The 17,590-nt window shown below is 43.5% G+C and overlaps 1 protein-coding gene across 2 annotated transcripts in view; it reads right to left on the bottom strand.

Moving 5' to 3' along the window:
• LOC147692168 (cytochrome P450 2C19-like) overlaps positions 1-17,590 on the bottom strand; it is a 405,626-nt gene that overhangs the window by 260,121 nt on the left and 127,915 nt on the right. The window lies entirely within an intron of this gene.

The raw sequence follows: 17,590 nt of genomic DNA, 5'->3' as shown, positions 1-17,590 counted from the left end.
TTGCAGTTCCAATGGCAGGGGAGATGGTTCGAGTACAAGGTTCTTCCGTTCGACCTCTCGTCGGCACCTTGGTGCTTCATGAAGCTTCTGAAGCCCGTTGTAGAATCTCTGCAAGCCCGAGGCACTCCATATAAATTGCCTGGAACTACTAGAGTGGTCTTTTGCACGCCGATGTCTATCTCCGCGCCAGAGCAACTGTTGCATACTCCTCCACATGGACAATGTGTCGGCGGTTCGGTATGTCAACAAGTTGGGGGGACGAAGTCCAGGATTTTGGCAGAAATCGCCAAGGATTTTTGGCACTTTTGTCTTCAAAGGAAGATCACAGTTATTGCAGAGTATCTTCCCGGCCGCAACAATCTGATAGCGGACTGGAATTTGCAACAATCTTTGGGATTTCAGCAATTGGAGACTTCATCTTCGAGTGTTCCGCTCTCTCTCCCATGTTTGGGGTCAGTGCCAGATCGACCTGTTTGCCTCACGCCTCAACACTCAGCTTCCCCTGTTCTTCAGTTAGCGTCCGGATCCGGAAGCCCTGGCCACGGATGCTTTTCTGCAAACCTGGCCGTCGAACCTGTGTTACGCCTTGCCCCAATTTATGATGATTCCCAGGGTCCTGCAAAGCATTATCAGTCGGAGCTGATTCTGATCACTCCTCTGTGGAGGGCTCAAGCTTGGTTCCCAGTTCTCAGGGAAATGAGTTGTGCAGTGCCGATCCTTCTTCCCCAGTGGTGCAACCTCTTGCTGGACCCTCTCGGCAATCTGCATCCCCTGATCCGGTCAGGCCCCCTTCTCCTAGTTGCATGGCGAGTTTCAGGGATCGCTGGCAAGTCCCAGGCCTTTTGCGAGACGTTACCAGATTTATCAGCGAGGCTTGGTCCCTCAACACACACAAACGTTATACAGGGGCTTGGAAACGATGGTGTGGTTGGTGTGCTTAACAGGAGGTGGATCCCGCTTCAGGGAATATCCCTTTGATCGTTAATTTTCTGGCTTCTATCACCTCGTCCGGTCTTGCTTATCGAACGGTTAATAACTTCCGTTCTGCCATTTCCGCTGGTCATATCACTATTGATGGCAAGCCTGCTGGAGAACATCCTTTGATTTCTAAATTGCTTAAGGGTATTCGGCAGGTGAAGCCACCTTGTCCAAAATATGTTGACTTATGGGATGTTTCCATTGTTTTGCGATTCTTGGAGGCCTGGCCGTCCAATTCTTCTTTATCCCGCAAGCAACTTTCAGCAAAATTAACTATGCTATTGTGTCTGGTTTCATGCAAGCGCGTTTCTGAAGTTCGTGCATTGGACCTAGCAGGTCCTAGTTTCTCACCTGAGGGTGTTACTTTTGCTATTTCCAGACGCACTGTAATACGTGTAATACGTCTTCAATTACCTATCCATCTTTTCCATATAATCTGAAACTTTGTGTGGTTCAATGTGTTAGGGATTATGAGGCGAGTTCTGCTCCTTTTCGTCAGGAAATGCAGGGTCAATTGTTGATTGCTTTACAAAAACCTTTTCGTCCTGTGACCCCAGCTACATTGGCCCGTTGGGTCAGATGGCTCATGAATGAGGCTGGTATTGATGTTTCCAAATTCGGTGCACATTCAGCACGTGGGGCTACAGCTTCTAAAGCTTTTTCGATGGGAGTAACTTTAATTGACATTATGAAGGCAGCTGATTGGTCGTCTGGTTCTGTGTTTAATACCTTTTATTATAAACCAATTGCAAATATTGCTTCTGTTGTGGTGGATCAGCTTTAAACAAGCATAATCGGAGCATCTGGTCCTGACATAGAATTAAAAAATTGCGAACATACGTGACAAGAATTTTCAATTCTATTAAGGACGCGGAGGCGAGGATTACCCCACCCGTTTTTTTCTGCATTTCTCAAGTGTTGACATTGTTATTGATTATTGCAAATTGCATATTGTACTTTGTTTCTTATTGTTCCTTGTCTTTTCCCCCCGTTTATTGATGTTTTTCTTACACAAAAAGAATGTGTATTACGATTCTATGTCTCTTTTCAGGTTCTGATCCTAAATAGAGGCTTCTGTCCAGCTCGGTTTGGCCTACCTGTCAGTTATCTTTGGTTTCCTGTTGGTCCACAACTGCAAGCATCCAGCTTTTTCTCTCAATGGATTTCTGTTTGCTGTTGGTTTAATCCTTCTACGACCTTCATATTGGACTGACCATTGTTCATTTTGAACAGTTTTTTAGGCACCAAAGAAAGAGGATGTGGTATTCTCTGTGGAGCCTTTTATACTGGTTACTCTATAGTTTATCATATGATACCCTGGGTGTTCATGGGTATTGTAGTAATATTTTTTCATACTTTTTTCTAATTGGCTGCTGAGCATTTCTAATAAAGAAATGAGAAAGCATAATCCTCACCTCCGCGTCCTTAATAGAATTGAAAATTCTTGTCACGTATGTTCGCAAATTTTTAATTCTGGTGCATATTGTGTATAAAGTTAATCGCTCATTTGAGAGACTCCCTTACTATACTCCTTGAGAATGGGTGCTGCATTTATCCACACTCCCTTAATGATTCAAACCCAGCGTCATTGGAACAAGCCCTCGCTTGGCTTCCTGTTCTTGACTGGTTCCACGCCTGTTTTTGGATCCTTGCATTGCCAGTGTGATTCTCTCCCAGAAGCGAGTCTCTTGCAACCAAGTGTTTCTGACGTCTGACGTGTAATATATTGCCACTTTGTCTCTAAGACGCCTTACACAAGAATATCTGGATACATTGTTTTCCCTTCGGCTCGCGCTGCCTGGTTTAATAACCGAGGACCGTTGCTACTCTGTGTTCCCGCCGCGGACTGTTACCACCGTGTTTTAAAGTCTCGGACTGTTGCTACATGCTTGAAAACAACTGACTCTAAGCAACTTCATATCCCTGTAACACGAGCTCATTTTCTAGCCATATGTGTTATTTTTAGCAGATTTCCTTCATTAGTCTGCCTCCCTTACTGACTGAGTTCAGTCTTCCATACTCCAACGTGACAACCAAGATTCTCCCCTATTGCCTCCTGATATTCCTTAGTAGGCATAAGGCTGCTCATTCCAAAGAGTAGCTACATTTTTTTGTACACATTTGAAAGGTCTACCCCATTCTACTCCTCATCGACCTTGAATACTCATACACGTTGGTAAATAATTATTTACCACCCCCTTGATCTAGAGTGCTGTCAACTCTATGAGAATTCTACAACGCACTGGCAGCTACAAAATTGGTGGATTCACTGTTTATACAGGACATGCACTATTACTGTTTTAAAGTCAAAGTTTTTTATTTTGTTTCGGTACTCTTTCGAGGACCACAAAATTGTTTAAAAGAAAATACATACAAATTAATAGATTTTCAGTGAAATTTTCAAAAATTTAAAAATTCTATAGCAGACATATTCGTTAGGTGGCTTAAAATCCTTTGCATTGACAATCCTGCAAGACCGATATATGGGCTCTAGACATGTTAACCTTGCATTAACAACATTTTTATTTGGGCATATAAAGAACAGATGCTCTAGATTCTGTTTACCCCCCTGACACAGGTTACATTGCGAGGAACTGTTTTGTCTCCAGGGAGAGGTAAGAGATAATACGGGAAGTATACCCAAGCGCAACATCATAATCGTGCGCCTTGCACCGTGTGTGAGAGTATATTCCAAGTACGGCTGTTTTTGCTTATATTCTTGAGAGTCAGCATAAGTCTTGTACAAAGACAATTTAGTACAGTGGGAGTGATCAAGCTCATAACTCAATTTGGGAGAAAAGTTTTTTAGAAAGAGTTTGAGTTGTACAGGTGTCCATGATGACAGCATTTCTACACTGATTTTTGCTAAACGAAAGGCCTCTCCCATGTTTTTAGAAAAAATAAAATAATTGAAGTCCTTACTAAAAGTCTCGACTTTTAACAGATGTCGTAGAGTACCCTCTTTTGAATGGAGAAGGTTGTAGGCCCACCTAATGATGCTTGCTACTGCTGTCGCATATGCGCTTGTGATCGTACATTCCAATCTTAGTGCCTGTACAGGTGTCGAGTTAGAAACTTTCAGTAGTTTTTTTAGTATTTTGCCTTCATTTAAGTCCATATAACTCCATTGTTTTAGGGGAATATATTCAGAGGCATATGATAGAACCGGGGGGATCTTAGCTCTATAGATTTTTATTAGTGCTGAAAAATGCCTGCTTCCAGTGGCCGTGTACAGGCGTGACATAGCCCCTGCATGTAGATCACTCTTCCTTTTTAAATGGTTAATTTGTTTGCTGTTACTCATATTATACGAAAAAATTCTACCAAGATAGGTATATTCCTTTGTCTGTTCCAACGTCTCTCCTCCCAGTTTCCAATGATACTTCACACCTTTTTTCTTTTTTGTAAATGCAACTACTTTAGTTTTACTTATATTTGGAATTAAGAAATGATCTTTAGAGTAGTTGTATAAGATATCTAGAAGACTTTGAAGTCCAAAAGGCGTTAAATCGAACATGACTATATCGTCCGCATACAGCAAGGCATGTATGCGCTGGGTGGCAATCTTTGGAGGAGTACATAGCCCTTGTTGTAGATGCGACGGTAGGTCGCTTAAATATAGAGAGAATAAAATCGGGGCCAAAAGACACCCTTGTTTTAAGCCGTTGGATGTCCGTATTATCTTTGACAAGCCCCTATCACTCCCCATTTGAACTCGGCACCAGGTGTTACTATGCAGGTTCACAATTAGTTGTAATAGAGGCTCCGGGATACCCATCTTTCTTAATTTTATCCATAGGGTCGGTCTATCCACTCTGTCAAAGGCAGTAGAGTAATCTATAAACGCTGCATATATTGGTTGAGATTTTCCAGTTACGTATTTATCTAGAATTGTTTGAAAGATAGCTATATTGTCCGTAACGGAGTGATTCGGTCGAAACCCAGCCTGGAACATGGGAATTAGTCCCAGCGTAAATGCCCAAGATTTCAGCCGGTCCAGTATTTCTGCAGCAAAGATCTTACCGCCAGCATCCATTAGAGCTATTTGTCTGTAGTTTCCGGCTGTACTCCTTTTTCCTTTTTTATATATTGGAATTATTATGCTTCCTTTACAGGAGTTTGGAATATTCCCAGAATCAAATATATAATTAAATAATGGCGAGAGCATCTGGCCCCATGCTTTATGGTCAGCTTGATAAACCTTGATAGGAATCTGATCTGGGGCGGATGCGCCCGTACTTCTTGCCCTTTTGATGTTCGTGGCAATTGACAGTGCCGAGGTCTTGGTGAGTTTAGTGTCTCTGGTTTCCATAACTCGTTCAACGTCCTTTCTCACCATTATGTTCAGATTAGATTTGTATAGATCGCCTAAGTATATACCCCAGTCTTCCTCTGAGACAGGGATTGCTTCTAACTTCTTTTTGGTTCCGGTCATTTTCGCTATCAAAGACCAATATTTTTGTTGATTGCATTGCTTGGCTGCTAGTTGGATATCAATCCAATTAAAGTCCTGCTTCAATTTTTTCTGTTTAGCCTTTTGTCTTCGTATTTGGTTCTTTAGTCTGTTTATTTCCACTCTATTTACTGACGAGTAACTCAAGTACTGGGCTCGAATCAACCTATTAAGTTTTTTTATAGTTGGCTGATTACAGTTTTTATTCCTGCTGACGCATTTTCTTTGTATTGGTCTGTCCTGTTTTAGTTTACTTTGTATGGCGTGTTTAAGTTCATACATTATAAATTCATAGTTCTTTATTGGGTCATCTGAGTAGATTGCAGTTAACAGTTGAGTTTGTGATATTAGAACATTCAGATAGTCCAAATTTTCTGCACCCCAGTAAATCCGACGCTGGACTGTATTTACTTCCATTTTGGGTTTATAGAATATTGGCTCATTCTGGTAAGTAGTGTGTGCCGTCCAGAGTATTGTTAAATGTAGGAGTGCATGATCACTTTCCTCATTGAATTTAATGGACAGTTGAGTGATTTGCTCCTTTTCTTCATTCCCACATATGAAGTAATCAAGAATAGAAGGAATTCCATTTCCCTGCCTGGTATATGATGCTGGCTTATCTCCATTGATATTTCCGTTTAGTATTGTCCCATTTATAGTAGGAAGGAATGATAATAATGAGCTTCCTCTTTTATCTGATTTTGCTCCTTTTGGAAATTGCGGGAATGATATTTCCAAAGATTCCTCCTTAAATAATAGAGCCCATTTCTTAATTTCACTATTTGAGATTTTAGCATTTAAATCGCCCATAATGATGTATGGCAGATGAAGTTGATCTTCAAGGATGTTGGTAATGGTCTCTAATAGGTGGTCAAATAATGGGTCATATTTTTTACTTGGGGGAGCGTAAATGTTAAAAAGTAGTGTTTTCTTGTGGATATCTGATGATTGTGTTTTAAGTAGTACTTTGATACATTGCAGGTTATGTGAATATGTATCAATTATTTCTTGTGACCAAGAATAATCTTCTTTCAGCAAGATTGCCATACCTCCTTTCGCATGACCCCTTTTGGATTTTTTTGCTGAGGTTTCATAGACATAATATCCTTTTTGCGTGAAGGGAGTGGTTGACCATGTTTCTTGCAGGGCAAGAATATCTGGATGATCTTTAGTTGCATCTTTCATTTTGTTGGAGGTTTTCCCGGCCAGATTACATGACAAAAGCTTCAAACCTTTGCTAAACCAGATGTTGTTGTGGTTTATCCATTTTTTTACTGTTTAAAGCTTCTGATAGCCACGCCCAAGATTTTAGAGTGTTCTCTTTATCATTTAGATCTGTGTCCCGGGACCATACTGACCTTTCGCCATGCATTACTTGTATTTTTAGTGTGTCTTTTCTCATGTTGTTTGATGCAGATTCTCCCCATTCTGAACTGAGATTATTGTTATTAGTATGAGTTTGTCTAATTACAGCTTTATTTTGTAAATTGGTTTTAAGTTCTGGTATTAAGGTTACATCATAGCCATTCTTATGTAGAATTTCCTTCTCTCTTATAATTATTCCAGGGAGAACTGGGGAAAAGAATGACACTTGTACTAATTTGTCATTTTCTTTTTTCGGAAAGCGTACTAGGTCAATTTCTTTACTTGTCAGAGAGTTCAGGGATGGTATTTCTTGTAATAGATTAATTATTCTACCGCGATTGAACGGCATATTGTCAGTGGGAAAGAGTTCTTCTATTATTAAGTGTTTTGATAGATTTCCATCCCACTGCCGTATTTTATAGTCTTGTAGTTCTTTTGTATCCTTGGTTATTTGCCCTGTTAGACTTTTTACTATGGTCGGACAGTATTCTTCAGCTTTTGGGTTCAGAGATTTCACCAGTGGTGTTATTTGAGTTGCTGGGGAGTTCACTAAGTTTGAGAAAGTATGTTTTTGAAATTTAAGTTTATTCCCTTTTTTCTTCTGAATTCTTCTCAGAGGTTTTCTTCTCTTTTTCTTTCCCATTATTTCTTCCTGGTCTTTGTTATTTTTGATCTTTCCCGTCTGATTTGATTTCTGTACATTGATAGCTCTCGTTAAATCTGCTTTATTGTCAAGAGCTATCAGACCTGGACCTGTGTTGATTTCTTTGTTGGAAAAAATGGGATAGTGTTTGATTTTATTTTCGGAGATGTCTTCATTTTCTTCTCTGAACAGATTCTTGAGAGTGTAGGTTATAGGAGTTTTTTTTCTTTTTTCTTATTTCCTTAGTTTTAGTCTCAATTATTATCACATCCGATGTTTGTGTACTTGCATCTTGCGTTTTTGGAGACCTAGTTCCTTTTTTGCAGCCATCTTCAGATTGTAATAGGTTGGCTGTTATGGGTTTGTTAGATGTATCATTAGAAAGTTCTTTTTTCTTTTTTTCTTCCACCAAGAATTTGAGAATACCTATTTGGACATCCAGGGTGTCATCAGAATTAGCTAGAATTTGACCAAGGTGGGTGAGAACTGATTCCAAAATGTCCTGTAGGGAAAAAAAGTGCTTTTGACAGGGGTGAAATAGTGGCTACCGGAGTTAGATTAGAAAAATGGGGATCAGTGAGGTTAGTTTGATTAGAATACAGTTTGGGTGATTTTTCTGGGGAACTGGTAAATGGCTGGTTTTGACTTAACGGAATTTCTAATTTTTCTTCTTCCGTCTTCGTAATATTACTTGCAGAGACCTCCAAAACGAGTTCCTTATCCTGGTGTTTTATGGGTGTTATTTGTGACACCTCTAAGATTGATTTATGATACTCTTCAGAGAGGGAGATCTTTGCCAGGTTGTTCTCTATGTTTGATGATCCTTGGTTATAGTTGCTTAGTTCAGAGTGTGATAGCAACTGATGTTCCGTCTTGTTAATTGAGAGATTTAGCTTTTTTTCTTCTTCTGATGTAAGAAGAAATGAGTAATTTTTCGTAGAGAGGGTGGAAAAATATTTAGTTATTGCCGGAGTACATGAGATTTGTCCTGGTTTCATCGATTTGTCAGCAGATTTTCTCAGTACCCATGCGCTTCATATAGATTGTTCTGGAACGAAGTTTTTTTAAGGCCATCATAAGGAGGTTAGAAATCAGTTAATGGTATCTATCTAAATTTTATGTTAGGTCTGTATCGAATTTGTAAGAGGTTTAGTTTTATCTAAATTGATCTTCGGTGAAGTGTGAGGGATTATAAAAAGGACGGAAGGAAGGATTGCTCAACTCCTAGAGATATGCCTGAGTTAGTATACAGTCACTGCTGGAGAGAGCAATCGGTCGAATCTTTTGTTCCAAGTAGTCCGGTAGACCTGTACTCCTAAGTGAGGTGTAAATGGGATGGCCCGTCCCGTCCTCGGTCGTCCCCGGACGGCCACAGACGGCCCGCCCTTTGCCCGGGCTTAGCTCCGCGCTTGATCCCGCGCGCGTCCCGCGTCGCGGGGAGCTAGATGTTATTTGTACGTTTCGCCGGTGGGCGTGTCCGTGGGCGTGTCGCCTGGGGGAAGAGGAACCAGCTGATCCAAGCTGGGATTTCTGGTCCTCGCAGTCCCCCGGGCTGAGTGTGCTGTTGTTACACCCTGGCCTCAACCCTATGGACTCGAGCTGGGAGCGTGGGACAGAGCGTGCCGACCGCAGCTCTCGCTCACACCAGCGAGTCCAGGGGAGGCAGCACCACGGAGCGCTGAGAGATAAGCGTTAACACTGGGCAGGCAGCGCAGGAGACAGTCAGCGTGAGGAAGTTCCCTCGCACAGCAAAGTTGAACAGCGGAACAGCAAGTCCAGGTGAGTGGCGCCCGCGAAGCGGGTGTCACGAAATTAAATCCTGCTTCGCCGGTGGGCGTGTCCGTGGGCGTGTTGCCTGGGGGAAGAGGAACCAGCTGATCCAAGCTATTACTGTTTTAATTATCCCTTTTAATCTGATTAGAAGACTCTGATTTAAGTCTGGTTCCCTTTCAGTTCACCTCAGTTCCTGCCCCGTCTCATCGAGTCACCAGTTGTACCAACAGGGGGAAGAGCAAAGTGGTCGGAGGTTATTACTCTTCCCCTTATCTCCCCATGGCCAGTGATCTTTAATTGAGATTTGTTCAAATATCCTTTAGAGGTGTTTTTTAGGAGTTTCAGGAAATTCTCTTTGTTCCTGTGGAAACAAACCAGATTAAGGTTTAGGGGAATCTTCTGTGTTACAGGTGGTATTGGCTATTCAAATATGTTTGGTAGTCCTCACTCTTCTACTCTTGAACCAATGGCCTAAAGCCTCAGCCCCAGGCAGCACTTGCAACTGTGACCATCCAGCTATCAGCTGGTGCCACCAAATGACTAGTTGGTACTGTGCAGCTTTGCTAGTTGTGATCAATCACCACTACCTGAAGTTCCTCTAGCGGTTTAATGGTGTATTTCATGCTTGGCCCAAAACAACCACCTGCAGATGCAATGCGCAGGGAGGCCTGCATGTTCCACTTCACACAATGTGAGAGATGTGAACGTGTTACCTTGTGTCATGTATGTATGTGCTATTTATAGAGCATGAATCTAGCCAAAAAGGCAGCAGAGTGCTGGGCAGGGTAAAAAGCAAGAATACTGTATAAAATGGAGCAGCATTGGAGCAGTCATTGTAGATAAAGGGGCACGGTATTCCAGATATTGCTTAAGTGCATAGATGGAAAATGCATGTTGTCTTGTTTCTTTTTTTTTTACACACCCTATTCCTCACCCTATTCCTCTTTCAATATATCCACAACCTACGCTCTCTCATTCATCCCAAATCCCCACTACTATGATCCACAAAATAACCCTCTCTAAACTCTTCCCTACTCTACCCCTCCTTGCATCAGCTCATACTTCTTTTACTATTCCCATCCCTTAATACAAACCTTTCCAAACCCTTCTGTGAGAAGTTGGCTTGATATATGATGTTTCCAATTCTGGAACCACCTTGTATCAGTCCAAACAATCCCTTATGGTGTCTGGTTGTAAGTCAACCTTATAGACAAGCTATCCTAATGGTAGCATGGACTAAGCAGCCTTAAAGGCTTAACTCAAGAGGTCGTGTTAAGCGAGCTGTTTTACCAATCACAATCCTGTAATTTCAAATGAAAGGACACCACACAAGTTATATATAAAAATATATGTATTTATTTCAAAAATAATCCTCTGTACTCTTTATGAGTGCAGAGGCACAAGCGTTTAAACAAAAGCACAGTTTAAATATATGAAAGTTGCACAATTATGGATGAGGCCCAGGGGCCATGCAAACCATATATTAAAAAAGTGGTATAAGAGATACCAATCAAACAGTGGTTAGGCCTAGGGCTTAGGGAATCGCTGGGAGCAGTCGGGACTAGCAATGCTGAAGTCGTGAAAATCCCGCGGGATTCGGGTGCAGCGCTTAAAGCACAGGCATGCACCAATGTAAAGTCAATGGTGCGTTAAAGTTACAGTTTAAGAATACTTCCGCTCAACCTAGAAGGACGAAACTTAAGACACATACACTAGAGGTGTGTACCAGTGTGGGAACACTGGCGTTGCTGAGTTACCTCACCCACAGGAAGCGGGTGCACAGGTGCGAAGTAGTGTCGGGTTTTGTCACGCAGGTTGCTGGTGCTTGGAGCTGAAGATGCTGCAGGCGTCGAGACAAGAAGTGTCCAGTGTGATTCAAGGGTGGATCGAAGTTAAATATGATCTGAAAGCAGAGGGGACAGAGTCTGGGTCACTCAGCAGTGACCGGGGTGGAACCAGGACGGAACCAGGCAATGTTGGGCCCTTTCAGGTTGCTGATGAGTCGCTTCTCTCCGCTGCCACGTGGACTCTGGGGCACCGAGGATATCCAGGAGTGGATCACGAGCTGTCCCACACAGGTTCTCGCTGTCGGCGGTGTCGGCTTCCGGATTGGAGCAAACAACCCTTGGCAAGGGCAACCCATACAGGATTCGAAGATGGCGTTACACTCAGACCAGGAGGGTCAGAGCGAGCGCTCCTTTTCAGGGGAGCGAGTGCAAGTCTGGAGCAACCAGATTCACAAGTTAGTTTTCAAGGTTCGTCGGCACAGGGGCCACAAGCCAACAGGCAATTGACCGGGCCAACGCGTTGAGCCAAAAGATGCAGAAGGGCCCCACGCAGCACTCGGTGAGTGTGGAGGGGTGAGCTTTGGTGCAAGAGAGGCTCAGGGCTGGGGATTCTCAAACCCCAATGCACAGCTTCGAGGGTCACTCGTGGGCTGCACGGTCAGCGTCTCGTGGTCTTTCCAAGATGGCGGGCCCCACGCTTCAGGTCGCCTCCACGGGTCTCAGCTCTGCAGGGACTGTGGATTGGGCTGTTAGAAGGCAGACACGCTTGGTCTTGTTGAACTCTGTCACTCGAGTTCTGACGGGAACTGCAACAAACCAAACGTTTAGGTGCTGGATGGTGTCCCTTGACCACAAGGGAGATTCTTCAGTCTTCTACGGATGTCGAAGGGTCCAGAGTTTTGTTTCATAAGTTTCAGTCAGGATAATCTGAGTGCTTTGGCACTGCTCCCATTCTTATACCAATCTAGGGGGCTGGATTACCTGCTAGGTCCCTCCTATGGGTGGGACCCAGGAAGGGGGTGGTTACACCCCTTTCCCTTTGTCCAGGGTCGTGCTGGGACTGGGGCTGGTGTGCCCCAGAACCGGTTTGACCAGAATATGCAAGGGGAAGCCTTGTGCGCCCCAGGCACTGTCTGGTTTCTTTCAAACCTCCCTGCTACAATCCACTATCTCCTGTCTGGGGTGGTGTGACACCTCCCCGCGACAGGAAAGTCTTTGTCCAGGCCTCCTCGGCTGAGTTTCGGTCAGCAGCAGGAGGTCAGACTCGTGTCTGTGGCAGAAGCGTCCATTTTGTGATGCTGAGGCTCTTTTAAAATCAACCGCGTTTCAGTAAAGTAACATGTCTTCTCCCTCTAGAGGGGTGGAATGCTATCCCCGTCGACAGGACTGTCGAGGGGATAGTATTCCAAATCGTATGACACCTTACACAACATGTTTTGATAAAGCCAAACCAAAGTTCACATATAACCGCGATGGATTATAATGCACTTAATAGTATATGGTATGGCATTATCCCGGAACAGCTTAGGGAGTTGTTCCCGACAGCTGCAGACAGGCTCAGCTCATGCTAGAGCACCATCTCACGTTAAACCACGCACTCTGCCTCCAGGATTGATAAGGCCTTCCATAGGAGTGACTCACAGGTTTATATGTGTCCAGATATAGGTTTAGATATAGGTATACTATATCTAAGCAAGAGGTGATTACACCAACTTGCCCCAGCTGAGTGATCAGCCAGTTGTGTCAATTTAAGAACCAGCCAGGGGTGGCAAAAGCTATGCTGCAGCCCCTGGTAGGCCTTGGTGGCACCTATGCCCTGAGCACCTATAGCGCATGGTACAGGGGCTGACAAGGAGTCTAGTTCCAATTGGGTTATTTACCTATAGTACATGTATGTGAATTTAGAGAGAGAACAGCAGGCTGTGGGTCTGATTAGCAGGCCCATAGCCACATTAAGTCGAAAACCAGTAAAGCAAAAAGCAAAAATTGGGGTGCCGATAGGATAGCAGACCCCACTCTCCTACACAACCCCCCCCCCCCCCCAAACGCAGGGACATTAAACTTAACCTTGACCAGATAAGTCTTCATGTTCTAAAGTGGAGGTATCTGGAGAGACCATCTGCATTACCATGGTCAGTCCCTGGGCGGTGCTCCACTGTAAAGTCCATCCCCTGTAGGAAATGGACCACCTGAGTAGTTTGGGGTTTTCACCCTTCATCTGATTTAGCCACAAGAGGGGCCTATGGTCTGTCTGAATTAGGAAGTGAGTTCCAAACAAGTATGGCCTTAACTTTTTCAGGGCCCAAACCACAGCAAAGGCCTCCCTCTCAATAGTTGACCAACGTTTCTCCCTGGGGGTCAGCCTTCTGCTAATAAAAGCAATGGGCTGGTCATGACCATCTATATTAAGTTGTGAAAGCACAGCTCCCACCCCAACTCAGAAACATCTGCCTGTACAATGAACTGTTTGGAGTAGTCAGGACTCTTCAGGATAGGTGCAGAGCACATGGCCTTCTTCAGGTCATTAAATGCCTTTTGACAGCTAACTGTCCACTGAACCTTTTTTGGCATCTTCTTGGATGTCATGTCATTTAATGGTGTCACAATGGACCCATAGTTCTTCACACACTTTCTGTAACACCCAGTCAGGCCCAAGAAGGCTCTGACTTGTGTCTGGGTAGTTGGAGGAGCCCAGTCCTTTATGGTCTGGATCTTGCTCTCCAATAGTTGAATCTGACCCCCACCTACTAGGTGGCCCAGGTACACAACCTTGCTCTGCCCTATCTGGCACTTGGTAGCCTTGATAGTCAGGCCTGCCTTTTGCAGGGCCTCCAGTACCTTCTTCAGGTTGATCAGGTGATCCTCCCAGGTGGAGCTAAAGACAGCAATATCATCTAGATATGCTGCACAAAAGTCATCCAGCCCAGCAAGGACTTGATTCACCAACCTTTGGAAGGTGGCAGGTGCATTCTTCAAACCAAAGGGCATTACCACAAACTGATAATGTCCACTTGGGGTAGAGAATGCTGTTTTGGCTTTTGACTCTTCAGCTAACCTGATCTGCCAATAGCCACCTGTCAAATCAAATGTGCTCAGAAACTTGGCAGAAGCCAATTTATCAATGAGCTCATCTGCTCTTGGAATGGGATGTGCATCTGTCCTAGTGACAGCATTGAGACCTCTGTAGTCCACACAAAACCTCATTTCTCTCTTCCCATCTTTGGTATGAGGTTTTGGCACCAGGACTACTGGGCTGGCCCATGGGCTCTCTGATGGCTCAATCACTCCAAGCTCAAGCATCTTTTGCACCTCAGCCTTTATACAATCCCTGACGTGGTCAGGTTGCCTGTAGATTTTATTCTTCATAGGCAGACTGTCACCAGTGTCCACCTCATGGGTGCACCAGTTAGTTTGACTGGGTGTGAGTAAAAACACTATCTCCTGTCTGGGGTGGTGTGACACCTCCCCGCGTCAGGAAAGCCTTTGTCCAGGCCTCCTCGGCTGAGTTTCGGTCAGCAGCAGGAGGTCAGACTCGTGTCTGTGGCAGAAGCCTCCATTTTGTGATGCTGAGGTTCTTTTAAAATCAACCGCGTTTCAGTAAAGTAACAGGTTTTCTCCCTCTAGAGGGGTGGAATGCTATCCCCGTCGACAGGACTGTCGAGGGGATAGTATTCCAAATCGTATGACACCTTACATGACATGTTTTGATAAAGCCAAACCAAAGTTAACATATAACCGCGATGGATTATAATGCACTTAATAGTATATGGTATGGCATTATCCCGGAACAGCTTAGGGAGTTTTTCCCAACAGCTGCAGACAGGCTCAGCACATGCTCGAGCACCATCTCACGTTAAACCACGCACTCTGCTTCCAGGATTCATAAGGCCTTCCATAGGAGTGACTCACAGGTTTATATGTGTCCAGATATAGGTTTAGATATAGGTATACTATATCTAAGCAAGCGGTGATTACACCAACTTGCCCCAGATGAGTGATAAGCCAGTTGTGTCAATTTAAGAACCAGCCAGGGGTGGCAAAAGCTATGCTGCAGCCCCTGGTAGGCCTTGGTGGCACCTATGCCCTGAGCACCTATAGTACATGGTACAGGGGCTGACAAGGAGTCCAGTTCCAATTGGGTTATGTACCTATAGTACATGTATGTGAATTTAGAAAGAGTACAAAGGATTATTTTAGAAATAAATACATATATTTTTATATATAACTTGTGTGGTGTCCTTTCATTTGATATTACAGGATTGTGATTGGTAAAACAGCTCGCTTAACACGACCTCTTAAGTTAAGCCTTTAAGGCTGCTTAGTCCATGCTACCATTAGGATAGCTTGTCTATAAGGTTGACTTACAACCAGACACCATAAGGGATTGTTTGGACTGATACAAGGTGGTTCCAGAATTGGAAACATCATATATCAGGCCAACTTCTCACACCTTCCCTCGGACTCTTACCCCTTCACACCCTTTCTACTCATCCCAAGCCTCCTCCTACTGTTATGACCTCCCAAAAAAAATTAATTATAAATCCTTTCCTCTTCTTTCCCTCCACTACCCTTTTCAATCAAAATAACAGACTAACATGTCCACCTCTCAAATTAATTTCATATTCCACTATACTAATCCACCACTAATCTTTTATGGGTTCCGTAGTAGCGTGCTACTTGCCAAAAACGAGCTTCAACACCTCATCAGGGGTAGCAGGCGCTATATAAATGCAAACCTTTTTCCCTCTTCTATCCCTCCACTATCCTTCTCAATCCAAATAACTGACATATCCACCACTCAAAGTACTTTCATATTTCACTATAATAATTCACCACTAATCCTTTATGGGTTCCGGAGTAGTATGCTACTTTCCGAAAAAGTGCTTCAACACCTCATCAGGGGTGGTAAGCGCTATATAAATGCAATTACAATACAACACATATTAGTCTCAGTCTGATTGTGGGCTTGCTGCGGGTTTGCTGAGAGCCACCTGAGATTGGGAGCTTGTCTGAAATATACGTGGAATGCTTATAAGGGTGTCTTTGTTAATGATGCCCTTGTAAAGTGGCTTTGAGTGGCATCAAGAATATGAGTCAAGGTTTGCTTCGCTCTTGCACCACGTTGCGTGGTGCAAGAGCAAAGCAACCCGGGTCATAAATATGGTCCCTAGTGCCAGCTTTGAGTAGGTGAGTGCCTTGCAGTAGTGCTGTTTCTGCATCTTTTGGTCCAGTGGCCTCCACTGTGCCTGCATGCTACTTACTTGCATACTACTCTGCTCTATACCAGTCTTCCTCTTTTTGACCACCTGTCACCTAAAGCCATATAAAACATGGCAGCCATCTCTAATTGACAAATTTATGTTTGGTGCTTAGACACTAGTTTTAAATGCACAATGATTCACAATTTAGGGCCATATTTATGACCCGGTTTACATCGCTGTTGCATCACTCAATGTGGTGCAAGAGCAACACAAACTTTAAGTCATATTTTTGAAGCCACGCAAAGCAACTTTGAGTGGCTCCAAAAATACGGAGTTACGCAATGCAGTGCAAATCGCTGCGTTGCGTTACTCTGCCCTGGGTGGGCGTTCAATGGGCGTTGCTTGGGTGATCCCATGCAACTCTCATAGTTTTAGACACATTCTCAGATTTACAAGAGTTTGTAAACCTGGAATAAACCAAAAAGATACACCTCACCTGGAGACACATAACAAGGAGAAATATCTTTATTTTTTCTCGTTTTTCCTCTTCCTATGTGTGCTGCAATCTGCACACATAGAAAGAGAGAACAGCCTCTCAGGATTGTTTTTCTGCAGGAAGGTGCTGGTTCCTGCACAAAAACAATCCTGCTGACAACACAGGAACCGTTGCACTATGGTGCAAGGGTGCCTGCGTTGGCGCTAGGCTACCAAAATGGCACCAGCATAAGGGAAAGGGACAGGCATGTGCATTATTTGATAAATACAGCATATTCCAGCCCTTTCCATGTGGCATTGGGCAGCACAGTGCCTTGCTAGGCTGCCCTGTGCCACAAAACTCATAAATATGGGCTTAAGAGACTTAGAACTAGACGTACGAACAATAATAATAGAGATTTCTTGCAAATCGCTATTTGGTAATCGCTATTACTAATGTACAATGGGGTGACTTAGTCCGTATTCCCTAAATAGCAATTCAATAACGAATATGTAGATCGCAATGTGTGACTCACTAGGATTCACTGCTATCACTGGGATGGTGGCCTGCTGGAATAGGCAGACCACCATGTCTATGATTGGTTTTAAATGAAGCATTTGTTTTATTTTTTTTAAATGCAGCCCGTTTTACTTAAAGGTAGGCAGGATGTGTTGAAAAAATATAAAAAATAAAAGTTTCATTTTTATTTTTTAGAGTCGGAAATGGTCGGTGGGACCACTACCAGCTCTTAAAAAATATTTGTTCAATAATTCTCAAGGGGGAAGAGGTCTCAAGGGGACCCCTTCCCATTTGTGAATGGGTTACCACCAACTTTGAGTTGTTACTAAAGTGCAAATGTTTTGCAACCGCATTTCGGTCTTAAAACATTTGTTTATACCAATGTGAATCGGTACT

This window comes from Lissotriton vulgaris, chromosome 9 (genome assembly GCF_964263255.1).
Source record: "Lissotriton vulgaris chromosome 9, aLisVul1.2, whole genome shotgun sequence".
Taxonomy (NCBI): domain Eukaryota; kingdom Metazoa; phylum Chordata; class Amphibia; order Caudata; family Salamandridae; genus Lissotriton; species Lissotriton vulgaris.
Note: the sequence above shows the minus strand (reverse complement) of the source record. Positions and strands in the feature narration are given on the sequence as shown.